This window comes from Polyodon spathula, chromosome 1 (assembly GCF_017654505.1).
Source record: "Polyodon spathula isolate WHYD16114869_AA chromosome 1, ASM1765450v1, whole genome shotgun sequence".
Classification (NCBI taxonomy): domain Eukaryota; kingdom Metazoa; phylum Chordata; class Actinopteri; order Acipenseriformes; family Polyodontidae; genus Polyodon; species Polyodon spathula.
This window is the reverse complement of record NC_054534.1, coordinates 76,564,892-76,586,204: the sequence shown is the minus strand read 5'-3', so window position 1 is coordinate 76,586,204 and position 21,313 is coordinate 76,564,892. Positions and strand designations below refer to the sequence as shown.

Here is a 21,313-nt window from a genome sequence, read left to right as displayed (position 1 = left end):
AGATAGCTTGGTAAGTCTTGCTAGATAGAAACTATTGGCTGGCAACCACATGCATTCTGCAGTTCACAACAGCAGCATATTGTTTTTATTCATTGAAACCCAACAATTACTTAAATTCCTAATCTCATGAATAGCTTTATTAATGAGCAGGGAGTTTGTAAAAGTGAAACTCAATTTGGTCTGATTTAGTGATGTAAATCATGGTATTGTTAATAAATCACTAGTGAGGAAAACACACTGTTTAGATTATTGCGGGTGACCTGGCTTGTCAGTGGATGAGCTGGGAATTGAACATACAGTATCCCATGAATCTGCAATTCTAACCACTAGCAATCCTGAGTCTTTTCATAACACACCCTGACAGGCTAATATTGGAGTTTTTGGTTTACTTGTAAAGAATTCAGTTTCATTATGAATATTACTTTTCAGGATGTTTTGATGGATTTAGTCATGCCTTGGCTAATCTCTAGTGAAGGATATAATTCTGATTAAGCTTTTAATGTTACACAATTTTAATAGCTTTAGTTTGTCAAATAATCTATTAAAAGAACCAGGGTATGGATAATAAGGCTAAAATCATGTTATGTCCATATAAGTGATTTTCAAAAACAATCTGTCTGCTTCTTTTTCAAATAAGAGATACAAATCACCCAAGCCCTTCCAGTAAGCAACCTACTCTGCATCAGTACAAGTGAGTGCTTTTCATTTCAGTACAACATTTTGATTTATACATGTATGGCCGTGACCTAGCAGAGCTTTTCCAGTAACTACGGGGTTGCTTAATAGCAATTGGTTTGGGATCCATCCTGATAGCTTTCTGCTTGATGAGAAATAATGAACGATTACCTCCAAGTAAAAGCTCCCTCTTCCAACCACGCCACTGCTAACTTTGTTTACTGTTTAGACTGTACTATTATATGAGATGAGTCTGTATTAGCGTATACGAACTGTGGATATGACAATGTATTCACTGGTTGAGATTTATTTGAGGAATCCACATGATGTGGTTACTTTAACAAATACCTATTCTCATTGAATCAACAGTTTTCAGTCCAATTGCATATTTAATTAAAAATCTGATATATTTATTATAAAAGTACAAAATTTGTAAATGTTCCCACAGTTTATACATTGGCTTTATAATGTCTCTAAAAAGTTACTTGCAGAGCAATGATAAAAATAGGTTATTTTATGGATAAATTTCTATTTTTTAAATTATAATCAAGGAAATAATGTGTTCTGCCAATGCAGTTTTCCATACATTAACTCAAAATAGAAAGCAGAAAATATTATCATACCTGCAACTTTTGTTAAAGGTTACCCTTGTATTGAGTGCAAATAAATAATAAATAAATAAATAAATCCTACCTGCCTACCAAACAGTGTTAAAACCAGTCAATATTATTTTTAATGATTGTCCAACGGGCTATATATACTTGTCTGTGAGTTCAGCTAAAGTTCACAAAAAAGCTTTCTACAAGAAGGTGGCAATAGTTCAGACAAAAACAAAGTGTCAGCTTGGAATAAACTTTTAAAGCATCCCTATTATTACAGAAATCACTAAATATAAATATAAAGAGTTAATAATGCTTTTAACAGTAAGTAGGCGTGTGGCAGAGCAGAGCTCTGCCCTTTAAAAATTGGCAGGGATGGGGTTAAATTCCCCTACCTGCCTGGGTTCATTGTGTTCAGGTGGCTGGGGTTGATTAGATGATTAGCTTAATTAATGATCAATCAGCACCCAGCCACCTGACATAAAAGGAGGCCTCTGCTTCTCATTAGAGAGGAGGGAGTTGAGGATGCAGGTTGGTGTTTGTTTGTTTGTTTGTTTGTTTGTTTGTTTGTTTGTTTGTTTGTTTGTTTGTTTGTTTGTTTGTTTGTTTGTTTGTTTGTTTGTTTGTTTGTTTGTTTGTTTGTTTGTTTGTTTGTTTGTTTGTTTGTTTGTTTGTGAGTTTTATTTTTGCTTTATTTGTGTTTGAGTAGCTGTTATTTTGCCCTTGTGCACCTTTATTTTTGTTTATTTATAATAAAATTAGTATTTTTTTGAAACTGCAGACTGTCTCTGGGCCTCTACTCACTCGCCAGCCTGCCACAAGGCGTCATGCAACTGATATGTTGCCAGGGGTCCATCTCAATGAGTCAGTCCCATGTTATTCCCTCTAGTCCAGAGTACATCAGCAACATTAGTGAACTGGGAGAGATTTATGGATCTCTGGCACAAGAGCAAAGAAGAAATCGATAGAATAATGATAAATCATTTATTAATGCGAAACCTTGAATGATGAGTGCAATTTTCTTTAGTTAAAAAATGCATCACATGGCTGGGTTGCTTATTAAAACCTGATAGTTATACCAGTAGTTATACAGATTTTTCTGTTTGTTAAATATGACTTACAGTACCCCACTGCAAACTACATGAACTAAAACAGCAAATGAAAATGTAACAGAGAATGCATCACTTTATCCCACCTATTTTGCCATTTTCAGAAAATGATGTTTACAGTACCTCATGTAAAATCTAAACACTGTTAGTTTTCAGACCTAATCCCCCTAAAGGCTGTGTTTTTTGTTCAACAATTCCCATTCCAATCGTAAACCAAAAGCTATCTCTATCTGGTCTTTTCTGATCTGCCAAATTAACACTGTAAAGATCGCCTCACAAAAAATCCTTCTGCCGGGTGTTGATGAGTGAAGTGATATGCTGGCTCCAGGGATCAGGTTATTGCCTCCCCAGCGCATCAGCACACACAACGGCTGTGATGTTGGCTCCAGGGATCAACCACAGTGCAGTCTCTCCAGCACATTTGCATGACACCCATCTGGATTGAGCTAAGTAGGGTGCATCTCTGGGGTCTTCAAGTGGGCACCTTCTGTCCTCTGTGTTTCGTCGACTAGCCCACTACACCTCAAGAGGACTCAACAGTGATTCTGGAGTCCCAGCATCACCCCTCTCCGTCCCCCACTCAACTCAGCCCAACTTGTGCTTGAGATGCCCATACAGAATCTTTCCGTCTCAACCACAGCCAGTTGCTGCTCCTTTCTTCTGCTTCAGATAAGTTCTTCACTGTGCGACGCAACTCTTGGTCACTGAACCCGACATCTCTGAAAAACCAGGTGGTAGAGTATGCCACAAATCCTCGACAACCCACCTCCACTGGGTAAACTCGGACTCTCCACTTCAGCAGATAGTTCAGCATACCAAAGTTTCACCCACTCATACGCCTCATCCACAGCATCCTCCCATGGCACTTTTAACTCTACCAGATGAACAAGGTGTGCTGATCCAGACCACAAGACAAGTGTGAATAAGGCACTGTGAATGGGCTCATGTCCCTGTCCCTTGTTTGGTTGTAAATAAAGTTACATTTTGAAAGGTGTAAACAGGACCGAGTGCTCTAGCTAATTTGATTCAGCTGTGGGTGCTCTATTTCGTGTCGAAGTGGACTAACGTTGTGAGAATGCTAGGAGTGTGGCCTTTTGATTTATTTTTGTATGCACATCTCTATTGCGGCCTCGGCTCTTCACAGATCCTGGTTAAATAGATCATGGAATAACTGGGAACCTGAGACCAGAGGAACTGTCACCGTCAGGCTTAGTATGCTGTAGCTGTTTTAAAATCTAAAACAAGTTTTTGTTTTTTAGATTTTAAAACAAAACTCTGTAATAGTGTGCTTTAAAAACAACATGAACTAAGCTTACTCATTTCCGCTTAGCGGAAGTGACCAACTACCCTGCGTGTTCTGGGAAAATGAAATTACTGCAGCAGTCATGGAGAATGCTGGAGAAAAGCTTGATGTGGAACTATTTTGGATTTCAGCCAGATGACAATAGCAATCGGGTTGAACGCAGGCAGTCAAACTGCTGAGTGTTTTAAAGTTGTGAAAAACAAAGGAAGAAATGCCACCAATTTATTGAAACATCTCTCAGATCGCCACTCCGATCTCCTGGCCGAAGTTTACTTTTACTGTGGTTTTTTCCTTTCTTTTAGTTTAAGTAAGTGAACCTCAGTGCATATTACTTACAAAAAAGTCACAGCAAAGATAACATATAAAACAGGAATGCGCTAGAAGCTGGGAGTTCATTGGTGCTTGGTTATTTTGTCATTACAGTGCATTTGCTACAAGCTGCAAAAATATTATTTGCCGATATGTGTCATTAAAACTCTACCGCATGTCAAAAATGTTAGCAATGTTTTTCTGTTCTTTGGATTTTGTGGTAATCAGTATTTTATTTTATGTGATAGCTGTGAAGCTCCTGTGTTTTGAATTGCATGCTTGAACGGTGGAAAGACCAGAATGAATACAGACTGCATTGCCAACATGTTTCCCTAACAGGATCAATGTGACTTGTCATCTGCAGAGGAAAGCACGAGACCTAAAGCTTTTGAGTCACACGGCAAAAGTCCGCCAATGCAAAAGGCTACAGGTTCGGCATGAAAGCAATAAAAAGTACTTGCAGTTTATTATAGTAGCCAGAGTGGTTGTCTTTTGTCTAATTGACTTTCTTTGCAAGATTTTTATTACTCTTTATTACTCTTGCTATTAAAATGTCTTTTGTTCTTATTTAAGGTGTAATGGGGCAAAGATGTTTGGCTGGAATACGCTTAAACAGAATTCTGTTCAAATAGCACCTAGCTCGTTTGTTTTAGAAATGAAGCATTAAAGGGTACATAAGACCTTTTTATTTTGTTGTGTTACATGTTCCCATGTGCTGCTACAACAGTTTACGTAAGGTGTGTGTTGTTTTCATTTATTTTTTTTTTACAGTTTGACCACTTTTTTAAATTGCATTCCCTGTCTCAAGATGGCTTCACATGTACCGCATGAACCTCTCAAAACTACATTTCCCATCACCCTCCTGCTCACTGGTAAATCCATTTCAGTTACATATGTGAGCAGGAGGCAGAGAATGCAATTTAACAATTTTAGAAAGTGGTCAAAATGTTAAAAAAAAAAAAAAAAAAAAAAAAAAAAAAAAAAGCAATACACACACCTTACGTAAACAGTTGTAACAACAAATGAGAACATGTAACACAATAATATAAAAAGGTCCTTATGTACCCCTTAAATATTATGCTTAAATTTGAATTTTTCACTATTGAATTGTGTTTGTTAGCAGTGTTTTTACAAGCAGTTCTTTGTCAGAAATACTTTTTTTTTTATCTGCTGAATTAATTTTATTATTTCTAAGTGGTGATTTTCAAACTCTATACAAATTTATACAATTGTAAAATGAATGCATATTATTTAAAATTAAAGAATATAATATTTGTGTGTATTCCCTGATGTAACACATTACTGTGTTTATTTAAAAAAAAAAAGTTTTATACTGTACAATAATCAATCAGGCTAGCCTAGTTTAGCATTATACTCTGTGTTTGCTTGTTTTACTTTCCAAAAGATTTGAACAGTATAGATTCATGGAGGTGTTATGATGTAATGACTTTTTAAGAACATAAGAAAACAAGAGGAGGGCCATTTGGCCCATCTTGCTCATTTGGTTGTTTACTGATCCAAGTAAGAACCTCATCAAACCATTTCTTGAAGTAACTGCGTAAATCAGCTTCCACAACAGTGTTTAATTTTTTCATTCATTGCTCATGTTTTTAGGGCACTTCTAAGATAGGTTATAAAAAGTCTGCTTCAAGGAAAGCATTTGTGTTATTTTGTTATATATAAGAATTAAGAGATTCCTTGTAATTGGTGAATTTGAAGCTTGCAGAAACGACAGGGTTCTTTTTATATGTAAGAAATAAAGAAAATTATGTCCTTTATACTAAGTGTTGAGCTTGCCAGTTTTATTTGAATTTTTATGTTGGTAGCTATGACCTTTGTATACCCGGGAATATACAATGGCTCTCAAAAGTATTCACCCTCCTTTGAATTTTTCCACATTTTATTGTGTCACAACATGGAATCAAAATGGATTTAATTAGGAGTTTTTGCCACTGATCAACACAAAAAAGTTAATAATGTCAAAGTGAAAAATAAAATCTACTAATTGTTCTAAATTAATTACAAATACAAAACAGAAATTAATTGATTACAAAAATATTCACCCCCTTGAGTCAATATTTGGTACAGGCACCTTTGGCTGCAATTACAGCCATGAGTCTATTTTGGATAAGTCTCTACCAGCTCCGTCAAGTTGGATGGGGACCTTTGGTGAACAGCAATTTTCAACTCTTTCCACATATTCGCAATTGGATTGAGGTCCGGGCTTTGACTGAGCCAGTCCAGAACATTGACCTTTTTGTTTTTAAGCCACTCCAGTTTGGCTTTGGCTGTAAGTTTGGGCTCATTGTCCTGGTGGAAGATGAATCTTCTCCCGTCCCAGGTCTCTTGCAGACTTCAACAGGTTTTCCTCCAGGATTTCTCTGTACTTTACTGCATCCATTTGCCCTCTATCTTCACGAGCTTTCCAGGCCCTGAAGCAGAGAAACATCACCATAGCATGATGCTGCCACCACCATGCTTCACGGTAGGGATGGTGTTCTCAGGATGATGTGTGGTGTTAGGCTTACGCCAAACATAGCACTTAGTGTTGAGGCCAAAAAGCTCTATTTTGGTCTCAGCAGACCATAGAATCTTCTTCCACTTCGTCTCAGAGTCTCCGACATGCATTCTGGCAAACTCTAGCTGAGATTTGATGTGAGTTTTTTTAAACAATGGCTTTCTTTTTGCCACTCTCCTATAAAGGCCAGTTTTGTGAAGCTTCCGGGCTATTGTTGCAATATGCACAGTGTCTCCCAGCTCAGCCGTGGAAGACTGTAACTCCTTTAGAATTGCCATAGCCCTCTTGGTGGCCTCCCTGACTAGTGCCCTTCTCGCCCGGATACTCAGTTTTTGAGGACGGCCTGTTCTAGACAGATTCACAGATGTGCCATATTCTCTCCATTTCTTAATAATGGACTTTACTGTGCTCTGGGGGATATTCAATGCTTTGGAAATGTTTTTATATCTAGGTATTGCAAAACACTAATTGCTGTACACCAACTAAGTAAAACAAAGGACTTATTTGCCAAGGCGAGTCAGAGGGGAGAAGCTGAGTGGCTTTATTTAGTAAGCTGTGATCAGCTGAGTGAATCTGCTGAACATTACTTCTGCACTGCTAAGAAAACAATAGTATATTGCATTGTCAGTGGGCTCCATATTAGGCGTATAGCGAATGAGAGGCAACCTTTTTTTTCAAAGTTTTGTTCTGTATCGTGGGAAGAGATACCGTGCTAGGACCTACTATGTGGGTACCCTGAATTTACCAAAGGTTGACTCTAAGATCAAAGTAAAATAAGACTTTGGACTCTCTCTCACTTGGGTTTGATGTTGAGGGCCTAACACTGAGGAAAAAGTCATGATGGCTTTTCCCATAGTAAACTAGCAAGTGCCCCATAAACCTACTCCAAATTGAGATCACTGCTTGGTGCGCTAGTCACTTTTACTCCTGCGTGTACAAACTAGTATTGCCACTATTCCTCAGTTTATTTCAACTAGTTTCTTATCTAAATATGGTTTAAAGATTATTTCTAATAACAAAGAGACCCAGGGAACAGTCAATGAGCCTCATTTACGAAAGGGCAATAACGTGCATTGTATGAGTGACATTTCCATTAAGCCAATCACAGCTCACAGAGGTAGTAAAAATAGCCAATCAAATAGCACACAGGATCCATTTCCTCATGCACATAATTTTGATTAGGATAGCGAAGTGAACGCTTGTTTAAACTATTTATTTTACTTTGTGTAAAATTAAAAATCAGTAGTGAAAAAGTACTTGGAGATGTCACAGAAGCAAAAGGTGGAAGCGGAACACCATATATCACCATACAACATCACTATGATACTCTGCACAAAGCAATGTATTTTGAGTTTACTGGAAACTAAAGAAGCTATGGAGTCTCAACAAAAATATATATATTTTTTTTAACTTCAAGAAGCCATGGAAAGCGCAGAGTTACCTTGGAAGAAACTACTGGTGGGATTACAAGAGGCTGCACCATACATGACAGCAAAAAAGTGGATTGGCTAGTAGCAGAGTGCTGGAGAAAATGAGTACCCATTTACACTGGATCCTGCATCAACCAGCATTAAGTGGAAAAGTTGCAGAATTAGAATTAGATGCAAAGCTGCTTCTAGTTCATGTGTTTTGTGTAAGTAGTATATTTCAGTCTATTTGGCTACCTACATACACTTTATATAGACATTTTCACGTACATTACTGTGTATGTGTGTGTGTGTGTGTATATATATATATATATATATATATATATATATATATATATATATATATATATATATTTTTTTTTTTTTTTTTTTACGGTGTGGTCTACCAAGTGAACAGTCTTAATTTACATGGCCCTTGCTGCAAGATTTTTCCATTCAAACAAATCTTTATAGCCATGTAATTCAGCAAGATGTATTTATTACATGTTAGTGAATCAGATGAACAAATCTGTTGAATTGATTCACTAAACTGAATAAATCAAACAAATAGAGTCAGTAAAAATAATCGAACTGCACATCACTAGTTTTCAGGCCAGAAAAACAGGTTTAAATAGTGAGCCTATCAGTGGTTAAAGCCTGGATTCCAAACATGCTAATTATCGATCACTTTAAGGTGCACATTATGATTATCACCCTTTAGTAAATACGGTGTGAATAAAGCTCATTTCATTATTCAAAGCGGGGTGCCTCATTTACATACATTATCATGCATTACCATACGAATCACATATTCATTCTGATTACCATAGTATCAAACAATAACATTTGTGAACCATAATATGGCCACTATTTTGCGCGATAATGAATAAAACTGCAATAGTAAAATACAGAAATCATTAACGTGCACCATAAAGTTTAGTGCCCTTTTGTAAATGAGGCCCAATGTGTGTTTTGGCTGCACCTCCTAGCACACTGCTGGGCCAGTACAGCATGGTTTATTATAGTGCAGAAAGACACACCCAAGCCATAACATGTACAGTCAATAAAATAAAATTGTGAGGGGAAGCAATTAGCATTGATTTTATTTCCATTCAACAGGATACATCAAGATGCTTAAAAGCAGGCAGATCAGGTTTCAGGAATAAGTCACCATCCCATTATAACATTACACCAGTCACTTTTATCATGATGGCTACAATTGTTTCTTTACATTACTGAATTGGTTTTAAAACATCAATACCATTATTTTAACAGTAAACCACAGTAGACAACAAGACTATTTCCAAGTGCTGAACAAACAATCTAAGTAGATACATACTTGCCAACATTTGGAAACTGTTCAGCGGGACGCTCCTCCCCTGGGGAGTGAGGGGGGTGTTACACGCATCATACAGATGGCAGAAACCTGCTACAGCGTGAATAGCCGAGAGTTGTTGGCTATGGTGGCGGAGGTGCATCAATTCCGACACTACCTCTGTGGTCTCCCGTTCACTGTCTGGACCGACCATGCCGATCTGCAGTGGCTACTGACTTTCTGGGAGCCGAAGGGACAAGCAGCTGCAGCCCTTCCACTTCACGGTACAACATCGGGCCAGGGTCCGCCACACCAACGCGGACATCCTGTCCCGGTGGTCATGTGCTGAAAATGGCTGTGACCACTGCCAGAGAAATGAGGGGCTGCCCGTGGAGCAGCATGGAAGAGGATCAGAACCCTCAGAGCAGCCGCATGGAATGGGTGACAGCCCTGCTACCAACTTGTGGGTAGATGACCACTATGGAGGCAGCCGAGTGGCGCCGGCGCCAGGACCTGGACCCCGATCTTCCTGCTCTCGATAGAGCGGCGGCAGCATCCGTCGAATCCAGAGTCATGGTGGAGATGTGCAGCCGGCTGGGAATCCGCAAGACTGGGAAACCCCGCTTCACCCTCAAGTGATGGATTGGTGGAGCGGTTTAACCGGACCTTGGAAACCTAGTTGGCCATCACGACCGCCACACACCAGCTCGACTTGGACTTGCAGCTGCCCCTAGTCCCATTGAGACTACACTGGTCCATTGTTTAATGTTGCAACAGTATTATATTCTGATATCATATTACAACTTTAATAATTGTGGAATCCCTGAGAAAGGATATTGTTCTTAATTCAAACTGAATATAAGCAAATCATGGCTATATTCAGGAAGCATGTATAGTACTGCTAAGCGTCAATACATTTTGTAAATTCACTAGCACTGGTACTGAATTCTAGATTTGGATACCAGTCTCCCCCTCTCTCTTACAGTATAGTACTTCTGCTTCTTTTGTATAATCAGGAAATACCAAGTATTAAGAGGCTTCTGATTCCTGCCAGCTGTCCACTGATCTCAAAGCCTTCATTAAGTGGTACACAATGCATTTCCAAAATTTAACCAACACTCAATGTATCAAGAGTTATTGCAATCGATTCTGACCAGAACATACAGTGTAATGTTCAGACATGCTAATGCTTAACTGATGGCATTATGCTAGTTCTGGTTAAACCTCTGCCACTTTTAATCAAGGTGTTTAATGTACATTTTCTCAGCAGTAGCTTTTCTAAATTTGGATTTTTGCGTATGTGGCAGGGTGACAGCGCTGCCGGGGTAAAATGTGTGTAGGGAATATTGGATGGCAGGGAGGGGGTTAAATTCCTCCCTGTAAAAACATGTGGGGGGTGATGTGCAGATGCAAAATCCCCATAATGCTGCCATAAATCGTATTTAACAGCCGTAAAATCATTTAAAATGTGGCGTATGTAAAGAATGGTGTTCAACTGGCATTCTGCACTTGCTATCAAATTTGCACTTTGCCATCATTAATCCATTAAAATTATATTGAAATGTATTCAAATGAAGAAAAGAGCATGGAATTGGGTGGGATCTGGATACTAATCTGACGCAAATATAGTAATGTGATGCAAAGATTTTTCTGTGCACTTAGGGAATTGCTGACCCTCCAAAAACTTTACACCTCTTCTTACATGGTGCAAGCCATTGTAGAAGTGAGTAACTAAGAGCTGTATAAAAGCAGAAACATGCAGAGACCTGTCATTGGCTTCAGGATGGCAGCTCTGTTAAACTTCCTGATGCAGGGGCACTTAGTTCTTGAGGAGAGGCAGGACACATTAGGAAGAGAAGGGCAAGACTAAGCAGACCCCTCATATTCAGTCCCAGGGTCAATTTGTTTGGGATGCTGGAGGATGCGGTGCTAAAGCGTTATCGTCTGACTTCACAGGTTATCCTAGACCTAATAATAAGTTAGACCCCAGCATCAATCTAGGGACCAGTATCTCTGCACATGTGAAAGTGCTGTGTTCTCTGCACTACTTAGCCTCTGGTTCTTTTCAGACGACAGTTGGAATGTCTGAAGGGATAACCCAATCCACCTTTTCCAGAGTGCTAGGCAAATTTGTAGATGTCATGCTAAAAGGGCAGGCCAATACAAATAAGTTCCTAAGGATACTAGCATAACTGATGTTGGCTGAGCTTCTCCAAACAATTCTGTTTCATACTGAATGACCTCAGTCGTAAGGACGCTCAGCTCCTTCTCAGAAAAAAAATATATTTTCCATGCTCCAAAAGGACTTTGCTGCCCTTCCTGACATATACAGTGCTATGAAAAAGTATTTGCCCCCTGTCTGACTTTCTGCATTTTTGCACATTTTTCACATTGAATTTGGTCAGATCTTTTTGTGTGTTATAGTAGTATAAAGGGAGTCTGAGACGAAAAATGACATCAAAGTTTGGTGCTTCTTTCGTTTGTTTGGTGTGCAAGGTAATCAAACATGCAATCTTCAAGTATGAAAAAGTTATTACCCCCGCTAGTTAACTCAACCTAATTAAAGGGTTAATTAGGGTCAGCTTTTTAAATAATTTGGTTAATAATCAGGCCTGATTTGGGCCAGCCCTGCCCAATATAAATCTGACTAATTTTTGCCCTTACCATCAGAGTGAAGTTGTCAGCACACAGGTTCTAGAGGCATTTCATGCCACGATTAAAAGAAATTCCTAAAGACCTCTGGGAAAAAAAAAAAAAAAAAAGTTGTTGATGCCTATCAGTCTGGAAAGGGTTACAAAGCCATTTCTAAGGCTCTGGGGCTCCACCAGACCACAGTCAGAGCCATATTGTCCAAATGGAGAAAGTTTGGGACAGTAGGGAATCTTCCCAGGAGTGGCCGTCCTGCCAAAATTTCTCCAAGAGCAAGGCATAAAATCATCCAGGAAGTCATAAGGAACCCTAGAACAACATCCAGGGATCTGCAGGCCTCTCTCGCCTCAGTTAAGGTCAGTGTTCATGACTCCACCATCAGAAACACACTGGGCAAAAATGGGTTTCATGGCAGAGCAGCAAGGCGGAAACCACTGCTCACTAAGAAGAACATGAATGCTCGTCTCAATTTGCCAAAAATCACAAAAGTTCTGGAACAATGTTCTATGGACAGATGAGTCAAAAGTGGAACTTTTTGGCCAACATGGGCCCCGTTACGTCTGGGGAAAACCAAACACTGCATTCCACAGTAAGAATCTCATACCAATGGTCAAGCATGGTGGTGGTAGTGTCATGATTTGGGGATGCTTTGCTGCATCAGGACCTTGACGACTTGTCATCATTGAAGGAAACATGAATTCTGCTTTGTATCAGAGAATTCTATAGGACATTGTCAGGCTATCCATCCATGAGCTGAAGCTAAAGCGCAGCTGGGTCATGCAGTAAGACAATGATCCGAAACACACAATCAAGTTTATATCAGAAGGGTTAAACAACAAGAAATTTAAAGTTTTGGAATGGCCTAGTCAAAGTCCAGACCTAAACCCCATTGAGATGTTGTGGCAGGACCTGAAATGAGCAGTTTATGTTCGATAACCCACAAATGTCATTGAGTTGAAGCAGTTCTGCATGGATTGCAGATGCAGGTTGATCAATAACTACAGGAAGTGTTGGTTGCAGTTATTATAAATAAACACAAAAATAAAGTGCACAAGGGCAAAATAAAAATCTTTAAACACAAAAAAAGAAAGACAACAAAACAAAACTTACAAAATTAAGGTTTCCAGGCTGGGCAATGCCTTCACAAATCACAAAAACCCCACAAACACCAACCTGCTTCCTCAGCTCCCTCCTCCCAAATGAGAAGCAGAGGCCTCCTTTTATGTCAGGTGGCTGGGCGCTGATTGATCGTTAATTAACCTAATTAACTAATCAACCCCAGCCACTTGAACATAATAAACCCAGGCAGGTAGGGGAAATTAACCACATCCCTGCCAATTTAAAAAGGGCAGAGCTTTGCTCTACCACAGTGGTATAACCAGTTATTGAGTCTAGGGGGCAATTACTTTTTCACATGGGGGCATTGGGTGTTGCATAACTTTCTTTAATAAATAAATGAAATAAGTATCAAAATGTTGTGTTATTTGTTCACTCAGGCTCCCTTTTATCTAATATTAGATTTTGGTTGAAGATCTGATAACATTCAGTGTCAAAAATATGCAAAAATGCAGAAAATCAGACGGGGCAAATACTTTTTCACGGTACTTTATATTTTTGGGGTTGTATTTTCGTGCTCCACAAATGTCATACAGCGACTGCAAGCACAGCCACTAAATAGACTGATGCATTCATTGAGACCCTCTGTAACAGGGAGAGATCTGTGCTGACTCTGCTGGCGCGTCCATGGGGCTGCAGGAAGAGGGCGGCAGTCGTCCAACAACTGCCTGTGAGTCATGGCAGTGACACGGGGAGGTGGGAGAGTGGGTGTGTGGACTTTCCCCCGCTCTGAATGGCTGAAAGGCGTGTCTTGGGAGATTGTTAGCCCTATAAATTAACGCTCTGTTGTTTCCTCAGGTCTGCCCTGTTAAACGCGCAGAGAGTGCGGAAGCGCTGGTTAACGACCGAGAACCAGTGGGAGAGAAAGAAACGGAGGTTCAGAGCGAGACATTGAGGGCGGGGAACCCTTGGGCAGACCCCTGATTAGTATATCAGAGCAGGCTAGTTTGCCGGCAGCATAGGACGGTGATCCGGGTCGCACGGGCAGCGGCGACCGGGATATCGCTGCAAAGTGCAGCACCTTTTCTTTGTAGTTTTTGTTACTGTTTTCCCTGTTTCTTTGTGCCTTCTGATTTGAATTATTGTTTCGAAGCACCTGCAAGGGCGCCGGTATTGTGTATCATCGCTTGGTATGCCCGTGGTTCTGTTTACCATCGTTGGTAAATCAGTCCACGGACCCACAGCGCCATCTGCGGGATTAAAGAAAAAACAGCACCCTGAAATAAAACTGGGCACCTGTGCGGTGTTGCCAAATTCACCTGTCTGTCTCCTGTGTCAGTGAATTACCCACCACCCTTCCACACCCTCATTATCATAATTGCAGATAATTATTTGTGTGTGTTGAGTAATTTGCATTGCGCTTAAGCTTGCATAGGGCGCAGTGAAAAATAATTGCATGGCCGCAATGCAATTTGAATTTTGCATTCCGCAATTATTTGCACTGCGCCCATACTTGCATTATCCCCATTGTGTCTAAAAAGAGTGATCACGGGTGTTAGTTTAGAATTAGTGGAAATGTAATGCTGGTGACAGAGGTGGAAGTTTGTGTTCTGCATTGCGATACTGTGTTTATGTCCTTGAGTTTTTGTAGACCTTTTGTTTTGGCCCTTGTGCAATTTTGTTTGTTAATGTGTTTTATTTAGTACTGTCTTTGTAATTTAGTACTGTCTTTGTGAATTAAAGTGCACATTAACGCTTTAATCCTTGCAAGTTCTGTCTCTGAGTCTCCCTGACATTCAACAGCCTGGGCTGTGACGCTATCCTTACCACAGCATAGTTTTGTTATAGGGAATAAAGGCATTGATTTTGAAACATTGGCTTGTTTTAGCAAGCATCTCTTTAGCCAGGTCCCTTTTCCTACATTTCTATGGAGATGAATATAAGAGACTGCAAGGGATAGCCACTTACGAAGGGAAAAAATATAAAAGCTACAATTTATGAAAAATGCTAAATCCATTCAGATACATTTAGGAGTGTTAACACACATATTACACTGGGTAGAGCAGGCACATGATGCAGGTTAATTTAAATTACATTTTTATTTTTAATGTTTATTTTTAAGAAAGCTTGCTCTTCTAAGGTAGTCCCAGTCACAGTAACAGATGAGTAGAAAAATACAATACAGTTATGATGCATGCATACAGTGTTATTAATCATTAATCATCACTTTAAAAAACTGGACTTGTAAGTAATCAATATATATTAAGTGTTCCAGACTACAGGTAGCCTGAATGGTTGCCTCTAGTTTCTAATGTGTCAGTCTTAATAATTTGTTCTCTGGGTCAAAAGCCTTTATTTTACTATCTTTGCTTTTTTCTGACAGCTCAGTTAAAGGAACTCTTTGAAGGGAGTACTTTTATAATTTATTAATAAGGGATTTAAAATTTAAATTAACATTGTCAGTTGCAAATAGGGTGTCTAATTTTCAGGTTAAATTTTTTTTCCAAATTCGGGTAAATGCTGTCGTCAACAGTTTAAATCCCCAACGTATGTATATTTCCACACACTGGGGTATGCAAACACTTGACGACATCTAACTCTCTCCCCCCCTCTCTCTCTTTCTCTCTTTCTAACACACAGATACTGTATATGGAGGCATTTCTCCATTCCAATCATTTTTTATTTTGTAGTGGAGTTGAAAGTATAATTGCACACGTAATACATGAGAAAGCTAACCAACTTTTTTCCATGCTGTTTTACAAAGAGAAACAATCAACTGTTGCATCTAAATGCTCTTGGCTTAAACATACACTCATAGAACAAATAACTGGGAAGAAAAGTGTACAAAAAAGCAAAAACCTTAAAGCTATATTGATGTAATTTTGAAAAATGCGCATGTGTTTATATACAGTATGTCCCTATTCAGGGAGTTTTCGGGTTTAACCCGAATGCAGAAAGAAAGCAATGGGGGTGGGGGGGGGGTGGATCGGGTTAAATTGGGTAAAACATGAAAATCAGATGACCTAGTTACAAACAGTTGTCAATATCCGGCAAACTTTGGCGGTAAATTCTGACATACATTTTTCAGTCAGTTCTAATTGGCAATTTCTGGAGGTGCACTGCTTAGATTTGGTGTTTAAAAAAGCTTTTAAAAAGTTGATTGAAGAGTTTCTGAAACACGTTTTGCATAATCTCAAACATAACAGTGCCATGCGTTTGTCTGGAGTCGCCCGCACAACGTAACCAGGTGCAAGTGGTTTATCTGGTTCTGCACTTCCATAAATTTGCTGTTTTGAAGGGCCCTGCAGTTTATGATATCATATAATCAAATAGTTTCAGCATACGTAGATTACCTTGAAGCTTCATCAGCAATTTCATACATGATATTTGATTAATTGATAAATTAATGTAATTCTTTAGTTTGAAAGTATGATTTCAGTCAGCATATAAGCCCATATACAATTGTTCACCTACTCTTGTAATTAAGTTGCTAAAACATTCTATATTTATAGCACACATCAAATGTGATATTTTGGCATGTAATAATAATTATAATTGCATGCTTAGTTTTCATTTATCAGTAAAATGCAGTTTATGTAACATGTTCAAAATATTGTAGAATTATTTATGACAATATGTTTGTATTGATATTTCATTATTTTTAAAGAAAGAAAAAAACATTTTTTTTTGTCTACAATGTACAGTATGGATTTAGTGATAAAAGTTTACTATATAAAGTTGCAGTTCTTAATGCTTATACTATGTATTTACAGTGGCTTGCGAAAGTATTCACCCCCCTTGGCATTTTTCCTATTTTGTTGCCTTACAACCTGGAATTAAAATTGATTTTTATTTGGATTTCATGTAATGGACATACACAAAATAGTCCAAATTGGTGAAGTGAAATGAAAAAAATAACTAAAAAATAACTAAAAAATAAAATTCTAAAAAATAAGTAACATAAAAGTGGTGCGTGCATATGTATTCACCCCCTTTGCTATTAAGTCTCTAAATAAGATCTGGTGCAACCAATTACCTTCAGAAGTCACATAATTAGTTAAATAAAGTCCACCTGTGTGCAATCTAAGTGTAATATGATCTGTCACATGATTTCAGTATATATACACCTGTTCTGAAAGGCCCCAGAGTCTGCAACACCACTAAGCAAGGGACACACCAAGCAAGCGGCATCATGAAGACCAAGGAGCTCTCCAAACAGGTCAGGGACAAAGTTGTGGAGAAGTACAGATCAGGGTTGGGTTATAAAAAATATCCGAAACTTTGAACATCCCACGGAGCACCATTAAAGCCATTATTAAAAAATGGAAAGAATATGGCACCACCACAAACCTAGCAAGAGAGGGCCGCCCACCAAAACTCACGGACCAGGCAAGGAGGGCATTAGTCAGAGAGGCAACAAAGAGACCAAAGATAACCTTGAAGGAGCTGCAAAGCTCCACAGCAGAGATTGGAGTATCTGTCCATAGGACCACTTTAAGCCGTACATTCCACAGAGCTGGGCTTTACGGAAGAGTGGCCAGAAAAAAGCCAGCTTAAAGGAAAAAATAAGCAAACACGTTTGGTGTTCGCCAAAAGGCATGTGGGAGACTCCCCAAACATATGGAAGAAGGTACTCTGGTCAGATGAGACTAAAATTGAACTTTTTGGCCATCAAGGAAAACGCTATGTCTGGCGCAAACCCAACACCTCTCATCACCCCGATGGGAGGGACTGGGAAACTGGTCAAAATTGAAGGAATGATGGATGGCGCTAAATACAGGGAAATTCTTGAGGGAAACCTGTTTCAGTCTTCCAGAGATTTGAGACTGGGATGGAGGTTCACCTTCCAGCAGGACAATGACCCTAAGCATACTGCTAAAGCAACACTTGAGTGGTTTAAGAGGAAACATTTAAATGTCTTGGAATGGCCTAGTCAAGCCCAGACCTCAATCCAATTGAGAATCTGTGGTATGACTTAAAGATTGCTGTACACCAGCAGAACCCATCCAACTTGAAGGAGCTGGAGAAGTTTTGCCTTGAAGAATGGGCAAAAATCCCAGTGGCTAGATGTGCCAAGCTTATAGATAAATACCCCGAGAGACTTGCAGCTGTAATTGCTGCAAAAAGTGGCTCTACAAAGTATTGACTTTGGGGGGGTGAATAGTTATGCACGCTCAAGTTTTTTGTTTTTTTGTTTTAGTTCTTGTTTGTTTCACAATAAAAAATATTTTGCATCTTCAAAGTAGTAGGCATGGTGTGTAAATCAAATGATACAAACCCCCAAAAAATCCATTTTAATTCCAGGTTGTAAGGCAACAAAATAGGAAAAATGCCAAGGGGGGTCAATACTTTCGCAAGCCACTGTACCATGCTTTACTATATTTTGTTACCACAAAATTACTGTGAAAATGAACCATAGTAAACTTTTATAAGGGCAGCAAGGTAGAAAGGTTTGCTGCAAACCAATACAAGTTAAATAGAAACAATGTAATCTTCTTTTATAAATCTGAAGTCCATTTACAAATTGTTCTTATTGTTATGGAAGCTTTTATGTACCTGCCAAGTCAAGCTTTCTGCAAAATACACTATTTGGTCTATGAATTTTTTAAATATCAAAATGGTTATACTGCCAGCAGTAAAACACTATTAATGTCTTGCCATTTAAGACCCTATGCAAGAGAGTATTCCTTAGTAGATTACAAATGATGTTATGAATGACACTGGTCATTCATCAATACTGAGCTTGTTGAACAGGCCTGACTCAGGATTAGAGAGACAGGTTAAGAGCAGTACTGCTCTGTATTATTACCCACAATCCACTTGTGTAAACTGAGTGCTGCAGACTAATGTAATAACAAGGCTGGGCAAAGGCTCATTAGGGACATTATGGGAAAAACACACCTTACTTTTAACACGAAAAACATTACAGTGGACTTCCAATTGATTTCTACATAATCTCAAGGACTGTAAGCCATGCAAGAGGCATTATGTGGCTGGTGTACACAGGGAAATTAACAGATGGACATCACTTCACTCTTCTTACAAAGCTAATGCTTGGTGATCTTTTAAATCACATTAACGCACCAAAGAGTGTGCATATGAACTCTTTTTTAAAATGTACGAACAGTAATGTATTCTTTTAGGAAATAAATATCTCCCCTTCATATATCTGTCATGAATGGCATCAAGGAGTAACATTTAAAACACTAAAATCTACAGTACAAGATCTGGAGTCTGTACAGCACATGCATAACAATGGTTAATACCTTTACTATACATCCCTAGACTGGCCAGTTATGTCTTCCAACAGTCTTCAAAAACTGTTTTTACATATTCATTCTAAATATTGAATAATAGCTTTGCTATAAAGCACATGTAAGTTTGTCCAGTTTTTTTTTCTTTTTTTTTAATATTTAGACCAAGAGACTTTCAGAACAATCATCTAACTGACCCATTAGCAACTAAGTCATTTTAGAATACTGATATATTTTTCCATTCAGAAAAATAATGGGTCACCCTTATAAACCATGGCCAATCATAGAGAAATTTGGAAAACATGGAAAGGTACCCAGTTTGCTCTAGGGAAAAATATGCAAAATTTGGTTAAAGGACAAAAAATAAATAATGGTATAAACTTAGAAGGTTATTTGTAAAATGTTAACTCACTTAGGGCTAGGTGTACTAAATAGTTGCAAACCAGCTGCAAATGAGTTGGAAGTCTTGGGTGAAATGTACTGAACAAGCGCAATGCTCTTAGCGACTTTTTAGGGGATGCTTTGCAGTTCAAGCATAGATGAATATGTATTATGTACCACTTTTTTCTCATGAGTTGCCAGTTGTGCTCAATGCATTTTTTAGGTGAACACCTATTTTTCTATTTGTGCCACTAACCTCTTTAGCTCATTCTGATCATCTGTATAAGAATAGGAAACACACCTATTCTATTAATGTGCAGGTAGTTTCACTGGCACTGGAACAATTTTTAAAGTGGGGGTGCTGAAAGCCATTGAACAAAACTGTAACCCCTTTATATGATGGGTGCCATACAAAGCATCCCTACTTCCAGCGCTCTTGGGTGGTTTGTAATTGTGCACAATTTACACAATTTTAGCACTATATATATATATATATATATATATATATATATATATATATATATATATATATATATATATATATATATAATTTAAATAAGTTAAAATTAAGACAGAACAGAAGAATGTGTTGTCCAGATGATGTTTACAACAATGTTATTTTGATTCTTGCACCCTTGCGTGTATAGACATTATCCTTCGGGCACCCTCTGCTGCGGCAAACCACAACTAAACTCCCGCTATTTATTTGAAAAATGTTGCAACAGAGATCTTGCCAGGAATTGTATTTGCAATGTTACTGTACCGTTTACAGTACAATTCTAGGTACCATAAGGCACATTTACCAAATTTGTTGCATGCAACATAACACACGTCAGAATGTCATTGGCACAAGAAAAACAATGTATAATTAGGTCCCAGAAAAGGAAACGTCAACACCTTTTTTAATGATAGTGAAGGAAAGCAAAAGTAGGGAAAAAAGGTACTACAAAGCTTTTCCTTCGTCATGGTTTAAAGTTTCAATTTTGCAATGACTCCCAGTATTTCAAGGCAGCACCAGTGCAGAATAGTGTAAACAAAAAGCTAGGTTCCCTCCAACACTGATAAAAATACATCTTCCAAGACTGTTACCATTTACTGTATTATCAAATCTCCATGTACATGAAACAGGAACTGCTATTAACAAGCAACAAAACATCCAATACAATGCATCATTATAAGTAATTAAAACAAAAGCATTGCAAACCAAAGTTGAAGCTTTTATGGCAAACAAAAGTGAAGACAGTAAAAATCTGGTTGCATTATTTTACAGCAAATTAATTGCAGGCTGGACTACAGTAAAACCAGTAAAATATACTTAAACAAAGTTTACTAAAACCTGAGTAAAGTTCTAACCACATGCAGCTTTGCTTAGTTTATCAGAATTTATCAAGATTACTTTACTCCCCAATCATACTGCCATTCAGATGCATTTGACCAGATACTTACTAGGAACAGTTATGTGATGTGATTCCTCAGACTGCTGACGCACTCTGCTTATCTGGCCCCTAGTTCAGTCTGATGAATGAGCATTAGCAAACTACCAGCCTCCAGCACTTTTACTGAAATGCATGTGGTCTCACTCAACCAGTCAGGACTTACCTACAAGCACATGACAACCTTGCACATTACATCATCAGAGGACCCGACCAATCTCCATAAAATCTCTGTATTACTTATGTATTCCCTGGTGGACGATGCCACGCTGTACACTGTTTATTACCTACATGGTAAGGGATATT

The 21,313-nt window shown here is 38.5% G+C and overlaps 1 protein-coding gene across 1 annotated transcript in view; it reads right to left on the bottom strand.

The window, feature by feature from the left end:
- The window catches only part of LOC121322510 (ankyrin-2-like), a 227,241-nt gene extending 206,147 nt beyond the window's left edge, over positions 1-21,094 (bottom strand). The window contains exon 1 of the mRNA XM_041262655.1: positions 21,021-21,094. The gene's annotated coding sequence lies outside the window, so the exon portion shown is untranslated. The remainder of the gene's footprint in view (positions 1-21,020) is intronic.
- Between the last annotated feature and the right edge of the window lie 219 nt (positions 21,095-21,313).